The sequence below is a fragment of the Oncorhynchus nerka genome, linkage group LG2, assembly GCF_034236695.1.
Source record: "Oncorhynchus nerka isolate Pitt River linkage group LG2, Oner_Uvic_2.0, whole genome shotgun sequence".
In the NCBI taxonomy this organism is placed as follows: domain Eukaryota; kingdom Metazoa; phylum Chordata; class Actinopteri; order Salmoniformes; family Salmonidae; genus Oncorhynchus; species Oncorhynchus nerka.
In genome coordinates, this window is record NC_088397.1 from 75975434 (window position 1) to 75999890 (window position 24457).

A 24457-nucleotide genomic window follows, 5' to 3' on the forward strand; every position below is an offset into this window, starting at 1 on the left:
TCTGGGCTGAAGTGAAGGCTATAAGGGTTAAGTGGAAGTATGTGCATGATCCTTGTCTTAAATGGCCTCCTTTCCTCTATCTACTTCCCTCACGGTGGTTCCGAGAATAAACAATTCCTTTAATCTATCTACAATTTGCACCAATAGACCTTCAATTATGCTTTCTCAAATGTAAAGCTTGCATCCATCAATGGTCATCTTGGAAAGGAGATGTGTTAAGGAAGCCCTTCTCTCGCTATAACACATCTTAAGTGCTTTTCGTGAGACCCAAAGTCACTGAACTTAAACCTCTTACTATTTAACCCTGTGACGCTTCTACGGACCCAGTGTTGTGTATCTATTGTTGAGGGGTTAGTGTCCCTACTGTGGATAAAGGGTTAACCTCTGTTGTGACCAGGTGGGGGAAAAGCAGGGATGTGAAACGCACGTTATTCTGAAGTGATTCTCAGAATGAAAAAAATACAATATGAAAGCTGTGCTCGGATCTGAAGAATATAACTCTTTAACTTGGTGTTATTTTAGTCGGTACAATTAACATGAAATTGTTTTATTTTTGTAAAATTTAGAATAAGTTAGTTGCGCTGCATAACTTATACATTTTGAATCCATGTTCATTGAAAATAAATCAATATTGAATTATGAATGAGGTTTGTCTTGTTTCTTGCCCCATATTTCCCAGCAAATAATTTACTGGTCTTAATTTGTTTGACGTTCATGATTTTTAACATTTGTTTTGGGTGCAACACCGGACTGGAGGGAGGGTTGTGATGATCATCATAAAAGGGCACTTGACCCCAAACTGGTACTGCACCATAAAACAGTGTACAAAACATTAACAACACCTGTCTTTTGCCCTCAACAGCCTCAATTCATCACGACATGGACTCCACAAGGCGTTAAAAGCATTCTACAAGGATGCTGGCCCATGTTGGCTCCAATGTGTCCCACAGTTGGATGTACTTTGGGTGGTAGACCATTCTCGCTCGATACACACAGGAAACTGTTGAGCGTAAAAATACTAAACAAAAACGGGGGCGTTACAGTTCTTGACAAACCGGTGCGCCTGACACCTACTACAATTCCCCGTTCAAAGACACTAAATCTTTTGTCTTGTCATGTTGTGTTGATACCATGCTATGCTGTTGTCTTAGGTCTCTTAATGTAGTGTTACGGTGTCTCTTATTGTGATGTCTGTTTTGTCCTTTATTTAAATCCCCGTCCCCGCAGGAGGCCTTGTGGTAGTCCATCATTGTGAATAATAATTTATTCTTAACTGACTTGCCTTGTTAAATAAAAACACATTCACCCTCTGAATGACACAGATAATCCATGTCTCAAGGCTTAGAAATCCTTCTTTAACCTGTCTCATCCCCCTTCATCTACACTGACTGAAATGGATTTAACAAGTGACATCAATAAGGGATCATAGCTTTCACCTGGTCAGTCTGTCAAGGAAAGAGCATGTGTTCTTAATATTTTGTACACGCAGTGTAGATAGGTTTGTCACTTGCTATCACAGACACGAAGTTATAAAACAACAATTTCTACAATTTATCTTCCTACATTCAGATTTGAACCTTAACGCTAACAACACTGTTAACCTTATGCCTAACCTTAAATGAAGACCCAAAAGACCCTTTTATATTTGTTTATTTTTACAATATAGCCAATTTTTACTTTGTGGCTGTGCTATCTAGTGGAAACCTGAATATAGTAATCCACTTTTCTACTGTCCACACAGTAAAAAAAAATCCGAATGTACTGTAACATTGTATGCACCTGGGCGGTACTAGGCCCCAGTATTTAGCATGGAGTCAGTCTATGTGTGGTTCTTAGCAACTGGAGCCAGTCAGGAATGTGCAGTATGAGGTGAAAACATGCACAGATGCAAACAGCTGTCAGAGACCAACAGGCCTGCCTCCCCAGAACACCACAGGCATACTCAGCCTAGAAAGGATTATAGAAAGATTTCAGCCTCAATCCTAGAGGCACTCAAAATCGGATAAGAGATGGGTGGCTAAATATAGAGAGAAAAACAAATCCTTCTACAGATCATTATGGATAGTGGATACATGGCAATCATTTTAATAAATTAAAACCAATGATGTACGTATACAAACACTTGGATTTGTCCGTGGTATTTGTTGAAGATACTTAAAAGTTATATATTTTTTAATTGAATATTGAAACACAATCTACAGTGAAGCTGCTCAACATTGACATTACATTCAGTTGTCTGATTCCCATAGTTTTTTTGTTATGTTCCATTATCCCGTCTGCCCGTCTGGTGTTCAACCTTCCCAAGTTCTCTCACGTCACCCCGCTCCTCCGCTCTCTCCACTGGCTTCCAGTTGAAGCTCGCATCCGCTACAAGACCATGGTGCTTGCCTACCGAGCTGTGAGGGGAACGGCACCTCAGTACCTCCAGGCTCTGATCAGGCCCTACACCCAAACAAGGGCACTGCGTTCATCCACCTCTGGCCTGCTCGCCTCCCTACCACTGAGGAAGTACAGTTCCCGCTCAGCCCAGTCAAAACTGTTCGCTGCTCTGGCCCCCCAATGGTGGAACAAACTCCCTCACGACGCCAGGACAGCGGAGTCAATCACCACCTTCCGGAGACACCTGAAACCCCACCTCTTTAAGGAATACCTAGGATAGGATAAAGTAATCCTTCTCACCCCCCCCCTTAAAAGACCTAGATGCACTATTGTAAAGTGGCTGTTCCACTGGATGTCATAAGGTGAAAGCACCAATTTGTAAGTCGCTCTGGATAAGAGCGTCTGCTAAATGACTTAAATGTAAATGTAATTATCAACCAATAGAGGTCGCTCTTGCATGTTATCATAGCAGGAGTGGACCATTCGATCGACTGAGATGGTGGAGATCTCAATTGCATACTGCTCACGCCCTCGTCTCCTTAAAACCTATTGGATGAGAAAGTCAGAGTTCCGTCCTCTCTGACCTTCTCCTGTAATGAGTTTTGAGAAGGAGACGAGCAGAGGACGAGAGGAGATCTTCCCGAGGACTGTGCAACTGCTTTCTGCTCAAAACGATCATCATAATTGTGATTTGCTGTGTTACAACATGAGACATTTGCTTATTAATGAATTGACATGCATTGCAGTAGCCTTTTTGCAAACCAAGTAGAATTAAGTATGTGGTTACATTTATTATTTGTAGAAAACTGAAAGGTGTAGGATAGGACCAAATATTGATTGTTGGATGCAGATTTAATCCATTTAATCAGTGTGTGGCTTTCACAGTTTTTGTGGTTCCATTGTAAAAAATATGAAGAACCAATCAAATCTGAAACAGTTCAGTTGAGATTAGTCTATATTTTCTCATTTATGTGACCTGTGCGGCAAAGTCTGATCAAAATCTGAGAACTCTATTCCTCCTCTGATATTCGGTGCTTCCCCTGCAGGTCTATCCTGGCCATGGAAAAGTTAATCTGGGACTGGCCAATGCTGTCATCTCATTGGCTGAATGGAATGCCTGGAGGTGGTGCCTAGGAGGAGATTAAAGGCATGTCTCTCTCTAATGAAAGGGGAATTGAACAGCTGTGACGTTGCCACCCACCACCAATCCAAAGAGAACTCTCTCCCCCTCCCTCTCTCTCCCCCTTCCTCTCTCTCCCCCTTCCTCTCTCTCCCCCTCCCTCTCTCCCCTCCCTCTCTCTCCCCCTTCCTCTCTCTCCCCCTTCCTCTCTCTCCCCCTTCCTCTCTCTCTTCATCTCCCTCTCTATCCATCTCCCCATCATCACTGCATATAGAATTACTGCCAGCCTGGATGGGGTCATGTGACATTTAAATACCTTGGGGTTTTCAACTGGGCATGCTCCATTGTATCACTTGGCCGCTTCCCCTCCTCCTCTTCAACTCCTCCCTCTATCCGTCCCTCCTTTATTCATCCTTTCCTGAGGAGAGGATGCCTATTATTGTCCTGTATCCCTGCTCAGTCACGCTAGAGCCTGTAGTTACTGGGGCTACTGTCTCTAGCTGTATCTCTGTTTCTTTCTCTCTATGGTTCTCTGGCTGAAAGAGAGCTGTCTTTACCCTGTACTGTGAGGGTGTGGAGGGATAGACAGTGTGTTATTCCTCGTTCCTCTCCCATCTCCTGATGTCTAACCGGACTGACTGACCGTCTGCTGCTCAATGCTCTCTCCTAGATGGATGAATGGATAGATGTACACGGTTCTAGCCTGTCTGTCTAACACCTTCATTGACTGGCTGACTACAGAAGAGGAAGGAGGAGGGACACCGCAAACATCAATTCAGCAGGTGGCTGGTAAGGGACACGCAGATTCATAGTGTCTGTGTGCAGGCACCACCAGTGCATTTCCAACATGTCTTGACTTTATGTAAATAAGCAAGTTAGAGGTAGCACTAGTGTCTGTATTACTGTGTCTGTGTTCCTGTGGCTGTGTTAGTATGACTGTGTCTGTGTGTATTTGCTTTTAAGTATACAGTGCAATTACTGTGTGTTAATGTTGATGGTCATTGACTGTGTTTTTATTCATGCACACAGACCGATGCTCTCTCATATTGCTGAGAGGGTTGGGTCCGAGAGGGCAGAGGTTGGCTGGTGGTTGAAGTAGTGGTTGGGTGGAGCTTGAGTTATGGTTGTGGCTAGGTTTGGGGGCTCAGATGTTTTGGGGTGGCGCCAGTTGCCAGGTTGTTGGTCCCAGTTTTGGAGCCCCACTTCAGATGGGCATAGTCTGTCAGTCAGGGACGCTAGCTCAGACACACACACACACACACACACACACTCACTCACACATACACACACACTGCACATGCATTTACACATGCAAAATACTTAAACACTCCCACAACAACACAGTACTGATTCCCACCAGTCTCCAGCATGTTGATATGTTAATGGTTGGCATTTAGCAGTGCTATGCTGTATGTTAAATGCCTCATGGCAGGACTTAGCCCATCCAATCCAAACCAAGCCAGGCACGGCCAATCTGAGCCAAAGCAGGGGGGATGAGGTGGACTTTGATTTAGAGGATAAGCGTGATTGACTTCAACAAGCTGTTTTAACGTCCCCCCTGTGAGGGTGTGTGTGTGTGTGTGTGTGTGAGGCTCCAGGTGTCTGATTAACATTGGCATTAATACACCCTGACAGTGACTGAGGAATTAGACTGACCCTTTAATGCCTGTCTTAGCGTTAGGGTATTGTAGTGTGTGTGTTTTGTCTATGAGACCCTGCCAGTTGCTGGCAATTGAGGTGCTTCCGATGAAAGCATTAAACTGGATTTGCTTTCTATGAATGCATGTGGATGGAAACACACACACATATGCTCACGCACACAGACTGTACACACACAGTCTTGTACAGCTAACCGTGAGGGGACACACAATTCAGTCCCATTCAAAATCCTATTTTACGTAACCCTAAACAGAACCGGACTCTTACCCTAGCCTGAACCCCAACCCCAAAACATTGTGGGGACTAACAAAATGTCCCCAATTGGTCAAATTTGGATTTGTTTACTATTCTGGTGGGGAATTCTGGTCCCCACAAGAATAGTTAAACACGTCATCACACACACACGTCTTCCTGTCTCTTGGCAGGTCACACTATGTTCTGAGGGTGATTCCTAGCCTTCTGCCAGCATGTGGCCTGAAATTATGCCCAGAATAGAGCCATGATTTTGATTGACGTCCCTCTCCTCTGTTTGGCTCTGCCTTCACTCTCATCTATCTATCTATCTATCTATCTATCTATCTATCTATCTATCTATATCTATCTATCTATCTATCTATCTATCTATCTATCTATCTATCTATCTATCTATCTACCTACCTATCTATCTATCTAAAATTGAAGTCGTAAGTTTACATACACTCTGGTTGGAGTCATTAAAAATTGTTTTTCAACCACTCCACAAATTTCTTGTTAACAAACTATAGTTTTGGCAAGTCGGTTAGGACATCGACTTTGTGCATGACACAAGTAATTTTTCCAACAATTGTTTGCAGATTATTTCACTTATAACTCATTGTATCACAATTCTAGTTGGTCAGAAGTTTACATACACTAAGTTGACTTTGCGTTTAAACAGCTTGGAAAATTCCAGAATTAAAAAAACAAACAATTATTTTTATTTCACCTTTATTTAACCAGGTAGGCTAGTTGAGAATAAGTTCTCATTTGCAACTGCGACCTGGCCAAGATAAAGCATAGCAGTGTGAACAGACAACAACACAGAGTTACACATGGAGTAAACAATAAACAAGTCAATAACATAGTAGAAAAAAAAAATCTATATACATTGTGTGCAAAAGGCATGTGGAGGTAGGCAATAAATAGACCATAGGAGTGAATAATTACAATTTAGCAGATTAACACTGGAGTGATAAATGATCAGATGAACATGTGCAGGTAGAGATACTGGTGTGCAAAAGAGCAGAAAAGTAAATAAAATAAAAACAGTATGGGGATGAGGTAGGTAAATTGGGTGGGCTATATACCGATAGACTATGTACAGCTGCAGCGATCGGTTAGCTGCTCAGATAGCAGATGTTTAAAGTTGGTGAGGGAGATAAAAGTCTCCAACTTCAGAGATTTTTGCAATTCGTTCCAGTCGCAGGCAGCAGAGAACTGGAAGGAAAGGCGGCCAAATTAGGTTTTGGCTTTAGGGATGATCAGTGAGATACACCTGCTGGAGCGCGTGCTACAGGTGGGTGTTGCCATCGTGACCAGTGAATTGAGATAAGGCAGCGCTTTACCTAGCATAGACTTGTAGATGACCTGGAGCCAGTGGGTCTGGCGACGAACATGTAGCGAGGGCCAGCCGACTAGAGCATACAGGTCGCAGTGGTGGGTTGTATAAGGTGCTTTAGTAACAAAACGGATGGCACTGTGATAAACTGCATCCAGTTTGCTGAGTAGAGTATTGGAAGCTATTTTGTAGATGACATCGCCGAAGTCGAGGATCGGTAGGATAGTCAGTTTTACTAGGGTAAGTTTTGCGGCGTGAGTGAAGGAAGCTTTGTTGCGAAATAGAAAGCCGACTCTAGATTTGTTTTTGGATTGGAGATGTTTGATATGAATCTGGAAAAAGAGTTTGCAGTCTAGCCAGACACCTAGGTACTTATAGATGTCCACATATTCTAGGTAGGAACCATCCAGGGTGGTGATGCTAGTCGGGCGTGCGGGTGCAGGCAGCGAACGGTTGAAAAGCATGCATTTGGTTTTACTAGCGTTTAAGAGCAGTTGGAGGCCACGGAAGGAGTGTTGTATGGCATTGAAGCTTGTTTGGAGGTTAGGAAGGGCCAGAAGTATACAGAATGGTGTCGTCTGCATAGAGGTGGATCAGGGAATCGCCAGCAGCAAGAGCAACATCATTGATATATACAGAGAAAAGAGTCGGCCCGAGAATTGAACCCTGTGGTACCCCCATAGAGACTGCCAGAGGACCGGACAACATGCCCTCCGATTTGACACACTGAACTCTGTTTGCAAAGTAGTTGGTGAACCAGGCAAGGCAGTCATTAGAAAAACCGAGGCTACTGAGTCTGCTGATAATAATATGGTGATTGACAGTGTCGAAAGCCTTGGCCAGGTCAATGAAGACGGCTGCACAGTACTGTCTTTTATCGATGGCGGTTATGACATCGTTTACTACCTTGAGCGTGGCTGAGGTGCACCCGTGACCGGCTCGGAAACCGGATTGCACAGCGGAGAAGGTACGGTGGGATTCGAGATGGTCAGTGATCGGTTTGTTGACTTGGCTTTCGAAGACATTTACATTTACATTTAAGTCATTTAGCAGACGCTCTTATACTGTAGGTTTGTAACAGTTTGGGTCCAGGGTGTCTCCCCCTTTGAAGAGGGGGATGACCGCGGCAGCTTTCCAATCCTTGCGGATCTCAGATTATACGAAGGAGAGGTTGAACAGGCTGATAATAGGGGTTGCGACAATGGTGGCGGACAGTTTCAGAAATAGAGGGTCCAGATTGTCAAGCCATGCTGATTTGTATGCGTCCAGGGTTTGCAGCTCTTTCAGAACATCTGCTATCTGGATTTGGGTAAAGGAGAAGCTGGGGAGGCGTGGGTGAGTAGCTGCGGGTGGGGGATGGGGGGCTGTTGGCCGAGGTTGGAGTAGTCAGGAGGAAGGCATGGCCAGCCGTTGAGAAATGCTTGTTGAAGTTTTCGATTATCACGGATTTATCGGTGGTGACCGTGTTACCTAGCCTCAGTGCAGTGGGCAGCTGGGAGGAGGTGCTCTTGTTCTCCATGGACTTTACAGTGTCCCAGAACTTTTTGGAGTTAGAGCTACAGGATGCAAATTTCTGCTTGAAAAAGCTGGCCTTTGCTTTCCTGACTGACTGCGTGTATTGGTTCCTGACTTCCCTGAACAGTTGCATATCGTGGGGACTATTCGATGCTATTGCAGTCCGCCACAGGATGTTTTTGTGCTGGTCGAGGGCAGTCAGGTCTGGAGTGAACCAAGGGCTATATCTGTTCTTAGTTCTGCATTTTTTGAATGGAGCATGCTTGTCTAAGATGGTGAGGAAGTTACTTTTAAAGAATGACCAGGCATCCTCAACTGACGGGATGAGGTCAATATCCTTCCAGGATACCCGGGCCGGGTCGATTAGAAAGGCCTGCTCGCAGAAGTGTTTTAGGGAGCGTTACAGTGATGAGGGGTGGTCGTTTGACCGCAGACCCGTAGCGGATACAGGCAATGAGGCAGTGATCGCTGAGCTCCTGATTGAAGACAGCAGAGGTGTATTTGGAGGGCAAGTTGGTCAGGATAATGTCAATTAGGGTGCCCATGTTTACGGATTTAGGGTTGTACCTGGTGGCTTCCTTGATGATTTGTGTGAGATTGAGGGCATCTATCTTAGATTGTAGGACTGCCGGGGTGTTAAGCATATCCCAGTTTAGGTCACCTAACAGAACAAACTCTGAAGCTAGATGGGGGGCGATCAATTCACAGATGGTGTCCAGGGCACAGCTGGGAGCTGAGGGGGATCGGTAGCAGGCGGCAACAGTGAGAGACTTATTTCTGGAGAGATTCATTTTTAAAATTAGAAGTTCTAACTGTTTGGTTAGACCTGGAAAGCATGACAGAACTTTGCAGGCTATCTATGTAGTAGATTGCAACTCCTCCCCCTTTGGCAGTTGTATCTTGACGGAAAGTGTTATAGTTGGGTATGGAAATCTCAGAATTTTTGGTGGCCTTCCTAAGCCAGGATTCAGACACGGCAAGGACATCAGGGTTGGCAGAGTGTGCTAAAGCAGTGAGTAAAACAAACTTAGGGAGGAGGCTTCTGATGTTGACATGCATGAAACCAAGGCTTTTTCGATCACAGAAGTCAACAAATGAGGGTGCCTGGGGACAAATGCAGGGCCTGGGTTTACCTCCACATCACCCGAGGAACAGAGGAGGAGTAGGATGAGGGTGCGGCTAAAGGCGTTGGGGACAAGGAATAAAAGGAGCAGATTTATGGGCGTGGTAGAATATATTCAGGGCATAATGTGCAGACAGGGGTATGCTGGGGTGCGGGTACAGCGGAGGTAAGCCCAGGCACTGGGTGATGATAAGAGAGGTTGTATCTCTGGACATGCTGGTTATAATGGGTGAGGTCACCGCATGTGTGGGAGGTGGGACAAAGGAGGTATCAGAGGTGTGAGGAGTGGAACTAGGGGCTCCATTTTAAACTAAAACAATGATAACTAACCTGAACAACAGTATACAAGGCATATTGATATTTGAGAGAGACATACAGCAAGGCATAAAGTAATCGCAGGTCTTGATTGGGAGAGCTTGCTAAAACAACAGGTGAGACAACAACAGCTAGTCAGCTAACACAACAACAGCAGGTAAAATGGCGATGACTAGGCAGAGAGGGTCGGATTAACTACACACAGAGCCTGATTTTGCGGCTGGGACCGACAGATAAAACATAAATAAACAGAATGGAGTACCGTGATTAATGGACAGTCCAGCAGGCATCAGCTATGTAGCCAAGTGATCATAGTGTCCAGGGGGCAGCAGTAGATGGAACAGTGAAGCCACCACTACTATAGCACGCGGGCGACACAGCGTTTAAAGTTAGTAGCTCGGGTGTGGTAGGGGGTGTCTGCTCAGACGGAGGCCGGTTGATGGCACAGCGGATGGAGTATTCGTCGGCAGATCAGTCGTGGTGGTGCGGCGGGGGCCGTGTCGACAGAGAATCCAAGCCAGATGGCTTAAGAGGTATTGTAGAATTTAGTTTGCTAGCAGGGAGATGTGCCTGGCTCACGACTAACTGGTGCTAGCTTCGTGGCAGTGGCGTTAGCCATGGTCCAGAGTTTACAGCAAGGATCCGGTTGAGTATTGGGATCTAGCCGTGTATGAGTGGGGTTCGGGTGAACAGCTGAGTAGGCCGGGAGGTGGGCCTCAGGGATAGCTTCGGTACTGGGTGCAAGCTAGCTGTGAAGATCAGAAGTAGTGGTCCAGGGATTACGGAAGGAATCCGGCGTTGTTGTGGAGAGACAGTTCGATACTGGTAGACTGGTGAGTATTATCCAGGCTAAAAACAGGGCTGGCTGTGCAGAAGGTAAAAGCCGCTAGCAGTGGCTAACAATGACTAAACAGCTTGTAGCTAATTAGCTGGTTAGCTTCTGGAGGTTCTTGAATGTATTCTAAAATTAAAAATAATAGCGATTCCGTATCACATTGGGTGAGGCAGGTTACCGGAAGGTATAATCAAATAAAAATCGAAAAGAGATTGAAAATAAATATGGGTCCAGTGAGTGGTTGGGCTGGCTGGGGACACGGCGATTCAGACAGTTAGCAGGCCTGTGCTAACAAGCTAACAGTTAGTAGGCCGGGGCAGGCTAGCAGTTAGCAGGCCGGGTTAGCAAGAAAGCAGATAGCAGGGGCTAGAAAGTTAGCCTTTGGGGGACGTCGCGATGGGGTTAAGTCTGTTTTTGCCTCTTCATGCGGTGACGTTGATAGACTGGTCGTGGAATTAGTAGGGTTCCAAGTACCTCTAGGTAGCTAGCAGGCCTAGCTGGTTATCATGATGGGCCTTCAGCGGGCGTCGCGCCTGAGGGGCCTGTTGGAGTCCTCGGGCAGATTATGTCGGTATTCCAGTCGTAGGGGATCTGCGGGGTTCCATGCCCCGTACCAGCTGTAGAAGGGGTCCGGATATTGTATCCCAGGAGTATGCTTCGGTGGTAGCACAGGAGCTCTGGCCGGGCTAGCTTCAAGCTAAGTGGATGGAAACGCTAGCCAGGAGTAGTCATCTGGGGTTGCGGTTAGCTAGTTGTGAAGATCCAGATGAAAATGTTCAGTTTGCGGTGGGAATCCGGGGATAAAAATCATAGGTCCATTATGCTCTGATTAGAGTCATGTTGTTCGAACTGGCGAGAGCTATTCGAGCTGAAGGTTAGCTGATGACCGCTGGCAATGGTTTCCTGACTGATAGCTGGTAGTTAGCTGGCTAGCTTCAGTTGAGGGATTCCAGATCCGAAGTAAATATAGATACTTTAGGGAAAAAAAGCTGATCCACGCTACATTGGGTGAGGCGGGTTGCAGGAGAGTATTTAGATGTTGAGGTTTAGCAAAATATTTTAAAAGACATGCAAAGAAAAATATGTAAAAAACGATATATACAAGGGACACGACAGGACAAAGAATTCTGACTGCCACGCCATCTTGGATTATACTTGTAAAAATGATGTCATGGCGTTAGAAGCTTCTGCTGAGGCTAATTGACATCATTTGAGTCAATTGGAGGTGTACCTGTGGATGTAGTTCAAGGCCTACCTTCCAACTTTGCTTGACATCATGGGAAAATCAGCATAAACCTCAGAAAAAGAATTGTAGACAATTTCCAAAAGCCTGAAGATACCACATTCATCTGTACAAAAACAAGTACGCAAGTATAAACATCATGGGACCACGGAGCATCATACCGCTCAGGAATGAGAAGCGTTCTGTCTCTTAGAGATGAAGGTACTTTGGTGCGAAAAGTGCAAATCAATCCCAGAACAACAGCAAAGGACCTTGTGAAGATGCTGGAGGAAACAGGTACAAAGTATCTATATCCACAGTAAAACGAGGACTATATCGATATAACCTGAAAGGCCGCTCAGCACGGAAGAAGCCATTGCTCCAAAACCGCCATAAAAAAGCCAGACTATGGTTTGCAACTGCACATGGGGACAAAGATCGTACTTTTTGGAGAAATGTCCTCTGGTCTGATGAAACAAAAATACAACTGTTTGGCCATAATGACCATCGTTATGTTTGGAGGAAACGGGGACGCTTGCAAGCCAAAGAACACCATCCCAACCGTAAAGCACAGTGGCAACATCATGTTGTTGGGTGCTTTGCTGCAGGAGGAACTAGTGCACAAAATAGATGGCATCATGAGGCAGACAATTATGTGGATATATTGAAGCAACATCTCAAGACATCAGTCAGGAAATTAAAGCTTGTTCGCAAATAGGTCTTCCAAATGGACAATTACCCCAAGCATACTTCCAAAATGGCTTAAGGACAACAAAGTCAAGGTATTGGAGTGGCTATCACAAAGCCCTGACCTCAATCCCATAGAAAATGTGTTGGCAGAACTGAAAAAGCATGTGCGAGCAAGGAGGCCTACAAACCTGACTCGGTTACACCAGCTCTGTCAGGAGGAATGGGCCAAAATTCACCCAACTTATTGTGGGAAGCTTGTGGAAGGCTACCTGAAACGTTTGACCCGAGTTAAATAATTTAAAGGCAATGCTACCAAATACGAATTGAGTGTATGTGAACTTCTGACCCACTGGGAATGTGATGAAAGAAATAAAAGCTGAAATAATAAATAATTCTCTCTACTATATATTCTGAAAATAAAGTGGTGATCCTAATTTTTACTAGGATTCAATGTCAGTAATTGTGAAAAACTGAGTTTAAATGTATCTGACTAAGGTGTATGTAAACTTCTGACTTCAACTGTATCTATCTTTCTCTCTTGCTCTTGCTCTCTCTCACTCTCTCTATCTCTCTTTCTCTCTCCTCACTGTTTCTTTTCCTTCTCTCCTACTGTGTGCTGTTTGCTGTGTGTTGATTGGTTTGTAGATAAATATAACTGTTATCCTGCATCCCTATTGGTTGACCGAGTGTTGTTTACATATGATGACTGCAAGATGTTGTTTGTTATGGTTGTTCTGAACTGTGAGTATGAGTGTGTGTGTGTGTGTGTTTAAGCAGGGAGTGGGGTTATTGCCGCAGTGCTTGCTTTCTGCACCCGATTTGGAGAGTGAGCTAAGGAGACTGGCAGAGGGTGTGATCAGAAATTTAAGCACGTATCAGTGCACATACACACACGCACACATACTGCGTGCTTGTAGTGTTTCTGTAGAATACTGAGCAGGGTGGAGTGAATACTGTGTTTCTCTGCAGAGCACTGCTGCAGAACTACAACGCCAGCTACCTCACCCTCTCTCCCCCTCTCTCTCTTTCTTTCTCTCTCTCTCTGTGTGGTTGAGAGGTTGTGGTATATGTTTTTGAGAGGTTGTGGTATATGTGTTTGAGAGGTTGAGGTATATTTGTTTGAGAGGTTGTGGTATATGTTTTTGAGAGGTTGTGGTATATGTTTTTGAGAGGTTGTGGTATATGTGTTTGAGAGGTTGTGGTATATTTGTTTGAGAGGGATGTGGTATATGTGTTTGAGAGGTTGTGGTATATGTGTTTGAGAGGTTGTGGTATATGTGTTTGAGAGGTTGTGGTATATGTTTTTGAGAGGTTGTGGTATATGTGTTTGAGAGGTTGTGGTATATGTGTTTGAGAGGTTGTGGTATGTGTTTGAGAGGTTGTGGTATATGTGTTTGAGAGGTTGTGGTATATGTGTTTGAGAGGTTGTGGTATATGTGTTTGAGAGGTTGTGGTATATGTGTTTGAGAGGTTGTGGTATATTTGTTTGAGAGGTTGTGGTATGTGTTTGAGAGGTTGTGGTATATGTGTTTGGAGGGATGTGGGATATGTGTTTGAGAGGTTGTGGTATATGTGTTTGAGAGGTTGTGGTATATGTGTTTGAGAGGTTGTGGTATATTTGTTTGAGAGGTTGTGGTATATGTGTTTGGAGGGATGTGGGATATGTGTTTGAGAGGTTGTGGTATATGTGTTTGAGAGGTTGTGGTATATGTGTTTGGAGGGATGTGGCATATACATCATTGTATATACAAAAGTATGTGGACACCCCCTCAATTTAGTAGATACGGCTGTTTCAGCCACACCCATTGCTTACATGTGTATAAAATTGACCACACAACCAGGAAATCTCCATAGACAAACATTGGCAGTAGAATGTCCCGTACTGAAGAGCTCAGTGACTTTCAATGTGGCACCATCATAGGATGCCATCTTTCCAACAAGTCAGTTCATCACATTTCTGCCCTGCTAGAGCTGCCCCGGTCAACTGTAAGTGCTGTTATTGTGATGTGGAAACGTCTAGGAGCAATAACGGTTCAGTCACGAAGTGGTAGGCCACACAAACTCACAGAATGGGTCTGCCGAGTGCTGAAGCACATAGCAACACTCAATTCCGAGACTGCCTCTGGAAGCAACGTCAGCACAAGAACTGTTCGTCAGGAGCTTCATGAAATGGTTTCCATGGCCGAGCAGCCGGACACAAGCCTAAGATCACCATGCACAATGCCAAGCCTTGAATGGAGTGGTGTAAAGCTCCCAGTCATTGGACTCTGGAGCAGTGGAAACACGTTCTCTGAAGTGATGAATCACGATTCACAATTTGTCAGTCTGACGGACTAATCTGGGTTTGGAGGATGCCAGAAGAACTTTAAATGTCCGAATGCATATAGTGCCAACTGTAAAGTTTAGTGGAGGAGGAATAATGGTCTGGGGCCGTTTTTCATGTTTCGGGCTAGGTGCCTTAGTTCCAGTGAAGGGAAATCTTAACGCTACAGAATACAATGACATTCTAGACAATTCTGTGCTTCCAACTTTGTGTCAACAGTTTGGGGAAGGCCTGTCCCTATTTCACCCCTGTGCTCAAAGCGAGGTCCATACAGAAATTGTTTGTCGAGATCGGTGTGGAAGAATTTGACTGCCCTGCACAGAGCCCTGACCTCAACCCCATCCAACACCTTTGGGATGAATTGGAACTCCGACTGTAAACCAGGCCTAATCGCCCAACATCAGTGCCCGACCTCACTAATTCTCTTGTGGCTGAATGGAAGCAAATCCCCACAGCAGTGTTCAAACAACATATATATATATATACAGTGGGGCAAAAAAGTATTTAGTCAGCCACCAATTGTGCAAGTTCTCCCACTTAAAAAGAGGCCCGTAATTTTCATCATAGGTACACTTCAACTATGACAGACAAAATGAGAAAAATAAATTCAGAAAATCACATTGTAGGATTTTTTAATGAATTTATTTGCAAATTATGGTGGAAAATAAGTATTTGGTCAATAACAACAGTTTATCTCAATACTTTGACATATACCCTTTGTTGGCAATGACAGAGGTCAAATGTTTTCTGTAAGTCTTCATAAGGTTTTCACACAATGTTGCTGGTATTTTGGCCTATTCCTCCATGCAGATCTCCTCTAGAGCAGTGATGTTTTGGGGCTGTTGCTGGGCAACACGGACTTTCAACTCCCTCCAAAGATTTTCTATGGGGTTGAGATCTGAGAAATGTTTGTTTGCAACTGTTGGACTAATGATTACATCCTAGATCAGCTAGATGCAGGCAAGAGTGTGCTAGGAGGTATTGAATGTGTCACTGTCTGTCCATGTGTAACGGTCTGTCTTCTCACCTACGTTGTAGCAACCTCATGATGTTTATAGGGAACATTTGAGTATCATGTAGTAGCCTAACCCGATCACTGTTACATTGAACTGGGTGAATGGAATATAAATGACATTCATCTAATATTGTAATAGAAATAAGGTCCTCTCTAATCTTAAATGGCACCAACCGCCACTGTTGTGCATGTGTTATCCACACCAGCAGGCGTCTGTCTGAGTGGAGCTGTCCGGTGAACTTCACATTTACTGTCCTTATCAGTCAGCACCCCTCCTATCTAATGTCATTAGAGTGTGTGTGTCTGAGTCAAGGTATATCTCTTAATGTAATGTAATTCATTAATCTGCATTCTACTTATGTCTTCCTAGATCTGTACATCTTTGTGTGTGTGTGTGTGTATTAAGTGTGAATCTAATTTCTCTGATGAATTCCGAGCAGGCGGTAGGGATTAAAGGGTTGGTTAAGCCTCATCCTTCACCTGAAGCCCCCCCAGGTGTTACCATAGCAACCCTTTAAGTAAGTGACGCCGGGCAAACCCTCCATCTTGGGAGAGGAAGGAAGGACAAAAGAGACAGGGAAGAGAGAGAGAGGGAAAGAGAAGGAGAGGTGAAGAGAGAGGGAAGGTGTCTGGACAGTGGGGATGGGGGAGGGTGTGTGAGGAGCAAAGAGAAAAATGAGAGATGGGGAAGATATCCCCTGTGGGGGAAGAGAGATAAAGAGGTAGATGAAGAAAGAATAAGGATAGAAGGAAGGTTTCCCCACGGGAGGGATAAAGGAAGCGAGATAGAGGGAGGGATGAAGGGCGTGATCATCCAAACCAATGAAATGATATTTGTCACATGCTTGGTAAACAATAGGTGTAGACTAACAGTGACATTCTTACTTACAGGCCCTTCCCAACAATGCAGAGAAATAATAGAAAAATAATAACAGGAGTAGTAAATACACAGAGTAATGATAACTTTGCTATATACGTGGGGTAGCAGTACCAAGTCGATGTGCAGGGGTACGAGGTAATTGAGGTAGATACAGCGCCTTCACTAAGTATTTACACCACTTGACTTTTTCCCTACATTTTGCTGTTACAGCCTGAATTTAAAATAGAATAAATTGAGATTTTTATTGTCACTGGCCTACCCAGAATACCCCATAATGTCAAAGTGGAATTATGTTTTTCTAAGTTTTTCCAAATTAATTAAAAATGAAAAGCTGAAATATCTTGATTCAATAAATATTAAACCTATTTGTTATGGCAAAGTTCAATCATAGCGCTGGATGGTTTTTGCGACTGCAGTTGAAGAAACTTTCAAAGTTCTTGTCAATTTCCGGATTGACTGACCTTCATGTCTTAAAGTAATGATAGACTGTTGTTTCTCTTATTGGAGCTGTTCTGGCCATAATATGGACTTGGTCTTTTATCAAATAGGGATATCTTCTGTATATCCCCCTACCTTGTCACAACACAACTGATTGGCTCAAACGCATTAAAAAGGAAAGAAATTCCCAAAATGCACTTTTAACAAGGCACACCTGTTAATTGAAATGCATTCTAGGTGACTACCTCATGAAGCTGGTTGAGAGAAGGCCAAGAGTGTGCAAAGCTGTTTTCAAGGCAAAGGGTGGCTATTTTGAAGAATCTCAAATATAAAATATATTTTGATTTGTTTAACACTTGTTTGGTTAGTACATGATTCCATGTGTGTTATTTCATAGTTTTGATGTCTTCACTATTATTCTACAATGTAGAAAATAGTAAAAATAAAGAAAAACCCTGGAATGAGTAGGTGTGTTCAAACTTTGAACTGGTACTGTATATGGACAAAGTTTCAGGCCTAAATACATGTAGAAAATAAATGCAATTGTTTCCTGATCTTTCTTATATCTCTCAGATATAGGACAGACACTTCAGAACAAACTTCCTTAAGATTTTTTGAACAAACCTCCTTAAGATACATGGAATAACTATATGTTGTTCCATGTGGTAAATCTGTTATTCAATGTGATTCTATGGGCTAATAGCAAAATACAATGTTTCGTCAAATGTTTTAATTATTAAGGGGTCTTAAAATTAGAAATAAAATAGCTAAATTACCTCCATAAAACAATTCCATATGTTAGCTTAGTAACCCCCCCCCCCCCCCGCCTTAGACAGGGCTTAGACTCTAGAGGGTTAAGCCCCACTCCCCCATACATCCTACTGAGAGAAAATAGACCCTCTCAATGCACTCTGGGTGTGTGTCTTTGTTTACTGTGTGTCTATATCCATGTCTTTTGTCTGCTCCTCCTCCCATGTGCTGTGTGTGTGTTATTCATTCTGGAACAGACTGCAGGCTGTGTGTGTGTGTGTGTGTGTGTGTGTGTGTGTGTGTGTGTGTGTGTGTGTGTGTGTGTGTGTGTGTGTGTGTGTGTGTGTGTGTGTGTGTGTGTGTGTGTGTGAGTGTGAGTGTGTGAGTGAGTGAGTGAGATGTGGTGTGCGGCAACAGAGCAGGTGGTGTATCAGGGGACCTGCCAAGTGTGAAGCGGGCTGCACACAGAAAGTGTGTTCATCTCTCACCTTCCTCTCATTCTTACACAACAGTCTAGTCTCAGTATATCCACCTCTAAAATAGAGTAAGATACTACCTAGGATGCATTTCAAAAGTGTATCCTTGTCTCCCCTCCTTCATCTGCACTGGTATGAAACTAATATTATATTATTCAATTTCAACGATCATTAGATTGATAAGCATTACATGCAGCTTTCATATATTTTCAGACAGTGCAGAGGAAGGAGATGAGTCGAGGAGAGGAGAGTAGTGTGTGTGTGTGTGTGACAGGTTAAAGGACATATTCATAGCCTGTTATACATTGAAAAGTATTAGTAAGTTCATAGTATGTGAGGATCTTAAAACATCTAAGGTTAAAAAGATGCGTTCAGTATTAGTTGATAGAGATTGATAACATTCATATAATTGTGTTAAAGTTCAAATCTGTCAAAGGGTACGAATTGTGAGAGTAATGTGTAAACGTTATATTGATTACTTTATTTTGTGGTGCCTAAAAGTGTTAATCTGTGATCTACGAAATGCTTTTAATCTATGAGCCGGAGATCGATTGCTCTGGTCTCCACCCATATTCCTGGGGAAATTCGCGGTCTTTTCTCATTGAACTAAATGTTGACTTGAGAATACAACACCGTATCACTCTCGTGATTATTTCTCCCCTGTTTTCAGGTACTTTATTGATGATAAAAATAGTAATTTAAATGTTATAACTAGCGAACATGTCAAGAGTGTTTAAGGTGTGTTTTAGTAACGTCTTGAGGAAGTTAGAGTTAAGTTTGAAGAGAGTAATATTAGCCCTGCTCGGTTGAAGTGAAGGATAGCATCGTACTGAGAGTAGCTGCCATTTTATGTCGATTGTGAATGAACGTGCGTGTTGTTAATAAGATATTTTGCTGTGTTATTTGTATAATGGGTTTTCTGTTATGTAATGTGTTACTTTTGTGAAATGATTGAACTAAATGTTGACTTGAGAATACAACACCGTATCACTCTCGTGATTATTTCTCCCCTGTTTTCAGGGGCGTAACATGTGTATGTCTATGTGTGCGTGTGTGTAGGTAAGTAAGTAAATGAAGGGGTGTGTAGAAGACAGTCTGCTGCAGTCTTCACTGAGAACAGTCTTTCTATCTGTTTCATCTGTCTGTCTGTTGGCTGTGTAGCTGATTCTGCTCCAGGGAGGGGAGTGGGTTAGGAAATAGGGAGGTGTTGACAAGCCTGCTCCCTCTGATTTTCTGGGTGGCGAGGGCTCCTACAAACACTCTTTGATTTCCCCAGCCTTCTTAACCCTAAGCTTATTTGCATAGTGAATAAGTACACAGTGAATAAGCCCACAGTGAATAGTCACATTGTGGTAGAAAGGAGGCAGGTTGATGTTGCCCCCCTCCGGCTGTTGCAGTTTAATGACTGTAGCATATTATGACTGTAGCAGTTTAATGACTGTAGCATATTATGACTGTAGCAGTTTAATGATTGTAACAGTTTAATGACTGTAACAGTTTAATGACTGTAGCATATTATGACTGTAACAGTTTAATGACTGTAGCATATTATGACTGTAGCAGTTTAATGACTGTAGCAGTTTAATGACTGTAGCAGTTTAATGACTGTAACAGTTTAATGATTGTAACAGTTTATTGACTGTAGCAGTTTAATGACTGTAGCATATTATGACTGTAGCAGTTTAATGACTGTAGCAGTTTAATGACTGTAGCAGTTGAATGACTGTAACAGTTGAATGACTGTAGTTTAATGACTGTAGCAGTTGAATGACTGTAACAGTTGAATGACTGTAACAGTTGAATGACTGTAACAGTTTAATGACTGTAACAGTTTAATGATTGTAGCAGTTTAATGACTGTAGCAGTTTAATGCCTGTAACAGTTTAATGACTGTAACAGTTGAATGACTGTAACAGTTGAATGACTGTAACAGTTTAATGACTGTAACAGTTTAATGACCGTAACAGTTTAACGATTGTAGCATATTATGACTGTAGCAGTTTAATGACTGTAGCAGTTTAATGACTGTACCAGTTTAATGATTGTAACAGTTTAATGACTGTAACAGTTTAATGATTGTAACAGTTTAATGACTGTAGCAGTTTAATGACTGTAGCATATTATGACTGTAACAGTTTAATGACTGTAGCAGTTTAATGACTGTAGCAGTTTAATGACTGTAGCATATTATGACTGTAACAGTTGAATGACTGTAGCATATTATGACTGTAACAGTTTAATGATTGTAACAGTTTAATGACTGTAGCAGTTTAATGACTGTAGCATATTATGACTGTAACAGTTTAATGACCGTAACAGTTTAATGACTGTAGCAGTTTAATGACTGTAGCAGTTTAATGATTGTAACAGTTTAATGACCGTAACAGTTTAATGATTGTAGCAGTTTAATGACTGTAGCAGTTTAATGACTGTAGCAGTTTAATGACTGTAACAGTTTAATGACTGTAACAGTTTAATGACTGTAACAGTTTATTGACCGTAACAGTTTAATGACTGTAACAGTTTAATGATTGTAGCAGTTTAATGATTGTAGCAGTTTAATGACTGTAACAGTTTAATGATTGTAGCAGTTTAATGATTGTAACAGTTTAATGACTGTAACAGTTTAATGATTGTAACAGTTTAATGACTGTAGCAGTTTAATGACTGTAGCATATTATGACTGTAACAGTTTAATGACTGTAGCAGTTTAATGATTGTAACAGTTGAATGACTGTAGCATATTATGACTGTAACAGTTTAATGACTGTAGCATATTATGACTGTAACAGTTTAATGACTGTAACAGTTTAATGACTGTAGCATATTATGACTGTAACAGTTTAATGACTGTAACAGTTGAATGACTGTAACAGTTTAATGACCGTAACAGTTTAACGATTGTAACAGTTTAACGATTGTAGCAGTTTAATGATTGTAGCAGTTTAATGATTGTAACAGTTTAATGACTGTAACAGTTTAATGATTGTAACAGTTTAATGACTGTAACAGTTTATTGACCGTAACAGTTTCATGACCGTAACAGTTTAATGATTGTAGCAGTTTAATGACTGTAACAGTTTATTCACTGTTGCAGTTTAATGACTGTAGCAATTTATGCTGTGCCGTTTCTGAGGAGGATTTCAAAGCCACATCATGTCACGTCAGCAGGCGCTGAGGTTTAGAGCTCAGTATAATCCTGCCAAAGGCCCTGACTCCAGCAGATATGTTCAAAATGGGGGTTGGATTTGCACATCTCTGATGCAGTGGATTAGACCCAACCCTTTGATGTGGAAGATGTATTGTAGTTAGATCAGCGGTTTGAGTTCAATCAAGCCAGGTCATCCTTGATACAAGTCACATAGGAAGGATGGATGAGGGTTCACAGAACTCACACTGTCACTAGAATGGAGAGGGTTCACAGAACTCACACTGTCACTAGAATGGAGAGGGTTCACAGAACTCACACTGTCACTAGAATGGAGAGGGTTCACAGAACTCACACTGTCACTAGAATGGAGAGGGTTCACAGAACTCACACTGTCACTAGAATGGAGAGGGTTCACAGAACTCACACTGTCACTAGAATGGAGAGGGTTCACAGAACTCACGCTGTCACTAGAATGGAGAGGGTTCACAGAACTCACACTGTCACTAGAATGGAGAGGGTTCACAGAACTCACGCTGTCACTAGAATGGAGAGGGTTCACAGAACTCACACTGTCACTAGAATGGAGAGGGTTCACAGAACTCACACTGTCACTAGAATGGAGAGGGTTCACAGAACTCACACTGTCACTAGAATGGAGAAGGTTCACAGAACTCACACTGTCACTAGAATGGAGAGGGTTCACAGAACTCACACTGTCACTAGAATGGAGAGGGTTCACAGAAGAGGGAAGGGGAGAAGAAGAGGGAAGGGGAGAAGAGCAGAGAGGGAAGGGGAGAGGAGCAGAGATGGAAGGGGAGAGGAGCAGAGAGGGAAGGGGAGAGGAGCAGAGAGGGAAGGGGAGAAGAGCAGAGAGGGAAGGGGAGAAGAGCAGAGAGGGAAGGGGAGAGGAGCAGAGAGGGAAGGGGAGAGGAGCAGAGAGGGAAGGGGAGAGGAGCAGAGAGGGAAGGGGAGAGGAGCAGAGAGGGAAGGGGAGAGGAGCAGAGAGGGAAGGGGAGAAGAGCAGAGAGGGAAGGGGAGAGGAGCAGAGAGGGAAGGGGAGAAGTGCAGAGAGGGAAGGGGAGAGGAGCAGAGAGGGAAGGGGAGAAGAGCAGAGAGGGAAGGGGAGAAGAGCAGAGAGGGAGGGGAGAGGAGCAGAGAGGGAAGGGGAAAGGAGCGGAGCAGAGAGGGAAGGGGAGAAGAGCAGAGAGGGAAGGGGAGAGGAGAGGAGCGGAGCAGAGAGGGAAGGGGAGAAGAGCAGAGAGGGAAGGGGAGAGGAGAGGATCGGAGCAGAGAGGGAAGGGGAGAAGAGCAGAGAGGGAAGGGGAGAAGAGCAGAGAGGGAAGGGGAGAGGAGAGGAGCGGAGCAGAGAGGGAAGGGGAGAGGAGCGGAGCAGAGAGGGAAGGGGAGAGGAGCGGAGCACAGAGGGAAGGGGAGAAGAGCAGAGAGGGAAGGGGAGAGGAGAGGAGCGGAGCAGAGAGGGAAGGGGAGAGGAGCAGAGAGGGAAGGGGAGAGGAGAGGAGCAGAGAGGGAAGGGGAGAGGAGAGGGGCGGAGCAGAGAGGGAAGGGGAGAAGAGCAGAGAGGGAAAGGGAGAAGAGCAGAGAGGGAAGGGAGAGGAGCAGAGAGGGAAGGGGAGAGGAACAGAGAGGGAAGGGGAGAGGAGAGGAGCGGAGCAGAGAGGGAAGGGGAGAAGAGCAGAGAGGGAAGGGGAGAAGAGCAGAGAGGGAAGGGGAGAGGAGCAGAGAGGGAAGGGAGAGGAGCAGAGAGGGAAGGGGAGAAGAGCAGAGAGGGAAGGGGAGAGGAGCAGAGAGGGAAGGGGAGAAGAGCAGAGAGGGAAGGGGAGAGGAACAGAGAGGGAAGGGGAGAGGAGCAGAGAGGGAAGGGGAGAAGAGCAGAGAGGGAAGGGGAGAAGAGCAGAGAGGGAAGGGGAGAGGAGAGGAGCGGAGCAGAGAGGGAAGGGGAGAGGAGAGGAGCGGAGCAGAGAGGGAAGGGGAGAGGAGCGGAGCACAGAGGGAAGGGGAGAAGAGCAGAGAGGGAAGGGGAGAGGAGAGGAGCGGAGCAGAGAGGGAAGGGGAGAGGAGAAGAGCAGAGAGGGAAGGGGAGAGGAGAGGAGCAGAGAGGGAAGGGGAGAGGAGAGGGGCGGAGCAGAGAGGGAAGGGGAGAAGAGCAGAGAGGGAAAGGGAGAAGAGCAGAGAGGGAAGGGGAGAGGAGCAGAGAGGGAAGGGGAGAGGAACAGAGAGGGAAGGGGAGAGGAGAGGAGCGGAGCAGAGAGGGAAGGGGAGAAGAGCAGAGAGGGAAGGGGAGAAGAGCAGAGAGGGAAGGGAGAGGAGCAGAGAGAGAAGGGGAGAGGAGCAGAGAGGGAAGGGGAGAAGAGCAGAGAGGGAAGGGGAGAGGAACAGAGAGGGAAGGGGAGAAGAGCAGAGAGGGAAGGGGAGAGGAACAGAGAGGGAAGGGGAGAGGAGCAGAGAGGGAAGGGGAGAAGAGCAGAGAGGGAAGGGGAGAGGAGCAGAGAGGGAAGGGGAGAGGAGAGGAGCGGAGCAGAGAGAGAATGTGTGAGGAGAAACAGTGGAGAACAGATATTGATGTTATATAGTCATGTAGAAACAGTGGAGAACAGATATTGATGTAATATAGTCATATAGAAACAGTGGAGAACAGATATTGATGTAATATAGTCATATAGAAACAGTGGAGAACAGATATTGATGTAATATAGTCATATAGAAACAGTGGAGAACAGATATTGATGTAATATAGTCATGTAGAAACAGTGGAGAACAGATATTGATGTAATATAGTCATGTAGAAACAGTGGAGAACAATAGATGAGAATTTGAAGGCATCCATCAGGCCTAGAGAGAAGGCGGGATAACAGCTAATATTAAGGGTGGGATGAACTGGTACACCCACCCACTCTTCATCCCTGGAGCTAGCAGGTGCAAGCTCTGAGTGTCTTCAAGTTGGGACATGCTGTGGCTTATGCCTCACAGAC

At 44.2% G+C, this 24457-nt stretch overlaps 1 protein-coding gene across 3 annotated transcripts in view; it reads left to right on the plus strand.

Moving 5' to 3' along the window:
• Positions 1-3961: 3961 nt before the first annotated feature.
• LOC115121843 (pleckstrin homology domain-containing family A member 6-like) overlaps positions 3962-24457 on the plus strand; it is a 340805-nt gene continuing 320309 nt past the window's right edge. The window contains exon 1 of one of the 3 annotated variants that reach the window (XM_065002730.1): positions 3962-4288. The gene's annotated coding sequence lies outside the window, so the exon portion shown is untranslated. The remainder of the gene's footprint in view (positions 4289-24457) is intronic. The other 2 variants (XM_065002729.1, XM_065002731.1) reach the window with 2 other exon arrangements.